Source organism: Leucopleurus acutus, assembly GCF_964270905.1.
Source record: "Leucopleurus acutus genome assembly, chromosome: 8".
Classification (NCBI taxonomy): domain Eukaryota; kingdom Metazoa; phylum Chordata; class Mammalia; order Artiodactyla; family Delphinidae; genus Leucopleurus; species Leucopleurus acutus.
In genome coordinates, this window is record NC_139151.1 from 92015728 (window position 1) to 92022644 (window position 6917).

Genomic DNA, 6917 nt, shown 5'->3' on the forward strand with positions numbered 1-6917 from the left:
CTAAGCCAGGGTAGCCAGCATCCTCTGAGCTTCTCCAATGATTTAAGCCCAGAAGCCCAAGTTGCCAATTCTATCCCCACTGCAGTGCAACATGGGGTAATGCTACCACATTAAGAGAAAGAGAGGGGAAGGAGAGGTAGAGAGAGTCAGAAAGGAAAGCATTTAAGATACATTTCCTAAGGCCTGTTAACACTCCCAGAATTCTCAGCTGCATGAGACCCTCATTTCCTGTATATGCTTAACATGGTTTGCATTATGATTCTGTCACTTGCAACAGAAAGAATCTAATACAAAAATCTATGCCTTAGGGTGTTGTGTGTGTTGACTGAGATGTAAAGTACACAGCACAAGACCTTCCGAATGTCAGTCTCTTTCTTTTTCTTATTTGAAGCACTCATTCCTTTTGAGTACTGATCAAGTTCACTGAGAAAATGGATGACCTATCTTGTAGGATGGAGATCAAAGAGTCCAGATCCCCTTCCTCAAGGGGAAGACTGTCAGCATATCTGGGAAAGTTCAAGATGAAAAGCCTGCTCAGTGTGTGGAAGTTGCTTCCTCCACTGTGGCTCCTCTTACGTAAAGAAGTAGCTGTCTCAATTTTTATCTCCAGCCACAACCATACCCAAATAAGTACTTTGATCAGACACACAGCATATATGACATCTCTCTCCTGGAATCCTGAATAGTATAGCTCTTACTTCCCTAGGAAGTGAACTAAACTTGGTGCTGTTTCTATTCGGAGAAATGGCTGTACTAAGTCAAAGCAGCTTTGGGACTAGACTGGTTCTTTCTGAAATCGTCAGATGTCTTTGTGGACTCTTGCGGATTGACTTGATTTGGTTAAGTAAATTTAGCCCTGCAATATTTATTGCAGTTATTGTCCAAAGAAAAGGCTGGACTTGAATAATCGTACAAGAACAAAAACAACAACTTGCACCAAAGGGAAGGACTGTGGTATAATGGAATTCCCTTGGAATTCCAGGATTGATGTTGCCATTAATTAGTTGAGTGACCTCAGAAAGTCTCACTTAACCTCCATGGATTCTAATTATAAAATGAGAGCTGGAAAATGATACCCTCTGGTTCTAACATTTAATGATATTATGATTTCATAAAATAATAAACATTGTGGAACTTCCAACCTTCTGGATCATTAGGTGGTTGGTATCCGTTTTACTATTCAGACCTCAGACAAGATAGTCTTTCCATGTATTCCTAAGGCAATTCTAGGTGTGCATAGAAAGGAAACTGGGTCTGGCCAAGAGCCTTAGGTTGTAACTTGCTGTGTGACTTTGGACAAATCTTTTCTCTCTCTGGTACTTTGTTTCCTCATTTGTAACAATGGGTTTGGATAAAAACAGTGGTCTCTATTATATTTCAAGCAAAGAAGCCTTTTGCAAATGTGAAATAAGCACTGTAGGTTGCTCTTGTCCAAGTGGGAGTGGAGGGTGAAGACCTCACCCAGCCCCCCTCCTGCTTCTGAATACAGCCTCAGGCATCTCACAAGCACTAAGTCCTCTCAGAAATGCATTTTGACAAATCTAGAGTCCTTTCAATTATATAATTCTATGGCTTCATGATTTAAAAAAGCTGATTTGGCTCATTTCTTTCTTGTGTCCTCTGTTAGATTAAGGCAATCCACAAAAATTTTAAAGGTGACATTATTTCTCAAGATTGAGCTTATGTAGCTTCTGTCTTTATGGGGAGGCCTAAGAGTATCACATTATATGCTTTAATATCATGAACCAAAGTTTTCAAACTTTAATAATTGAATACTGTTGTTGTTCTTTTCTACTTTTTTAAATTCCTTTTTATGCTAAACATTCTTACTTAAAGCTCTTTTTTGGAGTAAATGAAATATGATGCCATATGTAACGTGAGCAAAGATTCCAGTTTCCCTGGGCCTGTCCTGATTTTAGACCTGAAAATCCCTCAACCAAGGGAACCCCTTAGTCCTGAGCAGACGACGAGAGTTGGTCACCATTATAGCCAGTCATCTCACTGAGAAAAGAAATAGTAGTTTTAAAAAAATTGACAGTGTTTTAATGCTAAAATGATGAAGGAGTAGGCAAGGAAAAGATGCATCTACCCTCTGACTGGTGAACCTGGCCCATTGACCCCATCTGTGTGCGCCTTCTTGCTGTGGGCTGCAGCTCCGTCACCTGCTGGGCTCCAGGTTCCCCTGAGGGCATCCCGGGCAGTCACAAGTCCACTACTCAACACAGGCTGGTTCCTTTCCCTAGGACTACTGCACTTCTGCTCCCCTGCACTCCAGTCCAGGCAGAATTGTAAGTTTGTACCAATTTTCTATTGCTGCTGTAACAAAGTATGACAAATTTTGTGGCTTAAAACAGCACTAATGTATTATCTTTCAACTCCAGAGGTCAGAAGTTTACTGTAGATATCACTGGGCTAAAAGCAAAGTGTTGGCAGAGTTGCATTTCCTCCAGAGGCTCCAGGGAGAATCTATTCCCTCGCCTTCTCCACTTCTAGAGGCCACCTGTATTCCTTGGGTCTTGGAGCCCTTCCTTCATCTTCAAAGCCAGTGATGTTCCATCTCTCTGTGTCTCTCTTCCATAGTCATATGTCCCTCTTATTCTTTTCTACCTCTCTTCCCCATTGAAGGACCCTTGTGATTACATCGAACACACCCAGATCATCTGCCATAATCCTCTTATTCTAAGGTCAACTGACTAGCAAACCTAATCCCATCTGCAACATTAATTCCTCTATGCTACATAGTGTAACATATTCACAGGTTCACCGGATTAAGATGTGGGCGCTGCGGGGGTGGGGAACCATTATTCTGCCTGCCACACTGTCTCAAACTTTCTAGTGCTCTAGGAACCATGGTTTACTGTTATTACCAAGACTAATCCACGACACTCGCTATGTCTTTAGGGCAACTACATAATTTATCATTCAGAGCAGGATACTTGTGTGAAAGAAGCACTCTTAGTAATTCCCACAGAAAGACAGACATAAATTGTTCTAGTCCAAGCAGACACCTGGTGACACTTCATAGTACACATTCCATGAAATTTGTTGAATTTGATGTAATTTATAGACCTTTTGTTGAATGTTCATTTATATGCTAAGTGGTTTGGGAATCCAAAACATACATTCAAGTTGGGTAGAAATGATTCCTGCATGCAATACTGTAGGTGAGCTAAATTTTCGGATATACTTTATAAAGCATAGTTTAGAAAAGACAGAATATTGGTGGAAGCTGATGTTTAGTGAAAGTCACATGGAGGAGATGGGAACCTGAAAATAAGATAACAATACTGCAGAAAGTTAAATAAAAGGGCACATAATTTCTTGTAAATTAAATTCACATTCTTATATTTTCTTCTAGACTTATTCAAATGCATAAATATTACAAGGCTGGCACTATTGTATATTCTGCTTCTTTTACTTAAAATGTAAGCAAATCTTCATCTTCCATCATTACTTTCATGTATTTCAAGAACTCCATAGTCTCTAATTAAATGATATTGATGTGATTTCCAAAATCTGCCACGTATAAACAACGCTGTCATGAAAAACATCTGAACTATGGTTCTTTTTCTTTTATAGATTATGAGTAAATTATTAATCCAATCCCAAGAGTGGGAAGATGGGTGTGCTTTAGGTAAATTGAAGGGAAAGAACCAGGGAAGAGCAAAGACATTCCAGATGAGACCATACACAGCTCTGTAGTAGCTGAATAATGGCTCCCCAAAGATGTCTATGTTCAAATCCCCAGATCCTATAACGTCACACTGTACATGGCAAAAGAGACTTTGCAGCTGTGATTAAATTAAGGATCTTTTGATGGGAAGATTACCCTGGATTATCTGGGTGAGCTCAATGCAATCACAAGCCTCCTTATAAAAGGAGGCAGGAGAGTCACAGTCAGAGGAGGTGATGTGAAGACAGCAGTAGTCAATGAAGAAGATGTGACAACATGATGCTGCTGCCTTTGAAGATGGAGTAAATGGCCACAAGCCAAGGAATGCACATGGCCTCTAGAAGCTGGCCAAGTGAGGGAAACAGATTCTTCTGCAGCCCTGTTGACATCTTTGTGTTAGATGAATGAGACTGATCTTGAACTTAAAACCTCTAGAACGGTAAGATGATAAATTTGTCTTGTTTCAAGTCACTAAGTTTGTGGTATTTTGTCACAGTAGTGATAGGAAACTAATACAAGTCCATATACCAGCCACAGAGTTAGGAATGAGGGTGGCCTCATGCAAAGCTGGAAGAAGTTCAGCCCCTGTGAGCACAGTGTTCACTTTGGGGCAGTGAATACATGGAGAGTAAAGATGGGGTGAAGGAAAGGGCTTCAGCAACAGACTGATGGGTTCAAGCCCAAATTCTGCTATAAACTCTGGTAACTTTGTTGTTTTGTAAATACAGAAAATACCATTTGGCTTCTGGATTTTTTCTGAAAATCAAGCAGAATATCATAATAGTCAAAGCAAGAGCTTTGGAGCTTAGCATAAGCCATTTGTTCAACTGTCAATGATTAATTACGTGGATTTAAGTCTATAACTTACATTTATTTCTAATGTGAAGTTTCCACATTTCTAAATAAGTGTTAGTAATAGTGCCTCCCTCACAGGGCTGTTAGGAGGGTTAAATCTATATTATGCAATATAATGTTAAGCAATGCAATATATAAATGTGTATATATTTTTAATACACGCCAAGTCTCAATGCTTGGGGGTGTGTACAAGTGCTCATTCATTCATTCATTTGTTATTTATTGGATCTCCACCCTGGTGTAGGTACTTTGAAAGTACTCGGTCTGCAGCAGAGCATAAAAGACAGGTACTCTGCCCTTGTGGTGCATATGTTATGGTTCTTTCCTTATTCACTGAAAATGAGTCTGGTTTTCAGTATCTTCTGATAAGCTCACCTTCCTGAAATCACTGCTTTACCCTGAAGTATGAGGCTCTTCGAAGAAGAGCTCTATTTGTGGCTTGGGGAGCCCTCATGGGAACAAGTCACCCTGTTGGGGTGGCCACAGAAGTGCCACTGCTCCCTGTTACTATGGCTGTGCACCTCCATCTGACACCAGGTTAATGACATATTAGAGAAAATGACTTTGAAGGCTTTCTCATTTACGATGTAGACTCAGAAATATTTCCTCTGCTTGTGACCTTGGGTTCATGGTACTCACCTAAGAACTAAACAATGTTATGTGACACTTGGAGAAACACAGAGATATTTATTTTCACTGTCCATAGAACTGAAAAAAGTAGTGATTGGGCTGGGCTAAAGACATCATACTGTTATAATGAAAGGCGGCTCAACGAGTAGCGGGTGTAATGGATGTATGCCTGAAGTAAATGAATCATCATAAAATGTACACTCCATCTCCACAATGAGTCTATTTTATTAAAATCATCTCTGATATGATGTTGTCCTCTCTTGGCTTTCCCCTACTGTGAATCTATCCATGATTCCACCATCACAAATCCTGTCCCCTGAGGACAGATCCATAATGAGAGTGAAAGGTTTGATTAGTTGCTTTTAATGACTCTGCTTCCCAAATGCTACTTAATGCAGCTGAGATTTTATATTGAAGAACATGCCAGAATTATTGGAAGATCAATCAAAATTGGCAATTAATCATAATCACGGCCGGTAATCATAGCTGCAATTACCAATTGATTAATTAGGACAGCTCTTGAAATGCCAGTAGAGATTTAATATCATATTAGATTCAGCCCAATAACCATAAACTTCTACAATTACTTTCCAGCTTACCATTATGTATGTCATATTTCTTCCTATTATTAGTTGCTATATTTATCATTTTATTTGAGCAGGCCAAACTTTTTCACTTTTTTATGTTGGGAATCTATTAAAAATATGTTTAAGTCATGGCGTTAAATAAATCTAGTGTTAGTACCAAGCCAGTATTTGCAAATTTAAGATATCTATTTGCATTGCGTTTTAGGCCAGGAATGAGTTTTCCCAAAAAATGGGATGTAAGGAACATATTCTGCATATTGAAAATTGCATAATGCTGGTATGTCGGATTTATGTGTGCAAAGCTTCATGTGTTTTATTAACTAACTTTTGCATGCTTGGCACAGGAAATTTTATGCAACCTTCTTTGAATGATAAGCATAAGGTGAAGAGTAACCGGACCACTTAATATGGGCAATAATCCTAACACTGGTGAAAATACACCTTAAGAAAGTTAGGAGAGACCTAATATAAATAGAGTAGGGGATCTGTTTAAGAAATTCAGCATATATTCATTTCTTTGTTTTAAGGCTGTGAAATATATTGAATCAATACAAATCACCACTGCTTAAATCATATTTCCATTCAATAAAGAGTTTTTAAACACTTACTCTGTGCAAAATAGCATGTTAGGTATTGGGGGGAGTATAGAGGTGAATGACACAACTTTCTTACCTCAGATTCATAGTCCAATAAGGGAGATAAGACGTGGACTCCTACATAAGAACAAATGTTAACTGTGCAGATGAATTTGAAGAATGAGATTTGAACAAGTAAAAAGTGGGAAAAAGCCATTTGCCCAGATTTACTGCCTTTTTCGTGGGTCTCAGCTTTTTCAAATCTATTTGCAAAATCAAAGATAAAATTTCAAGTATCTGCATTTTGAAATTGTTTTTATTCCAGGATTAAATCTTCTCTTCCAAACCCCTATGTTAACATCCTTAAATTTGTTTACATTAATTTGTCATTAACTTGATCTTGCATCTCAAACACAGAAAATTTCTTAGATCCTGATTATAACTCCTGATTATAACTGATGGGACAAAATGACTCTACTTTTATCAGAGGCATGAAAACCAGGAACATCTAACCAGATTTACTTAGCATATTAGTGACAGCAGTAAACTGAAGTAAACAATGAGCAAGTTTTTAGAGGCATATGTGTTTTGTTTTTG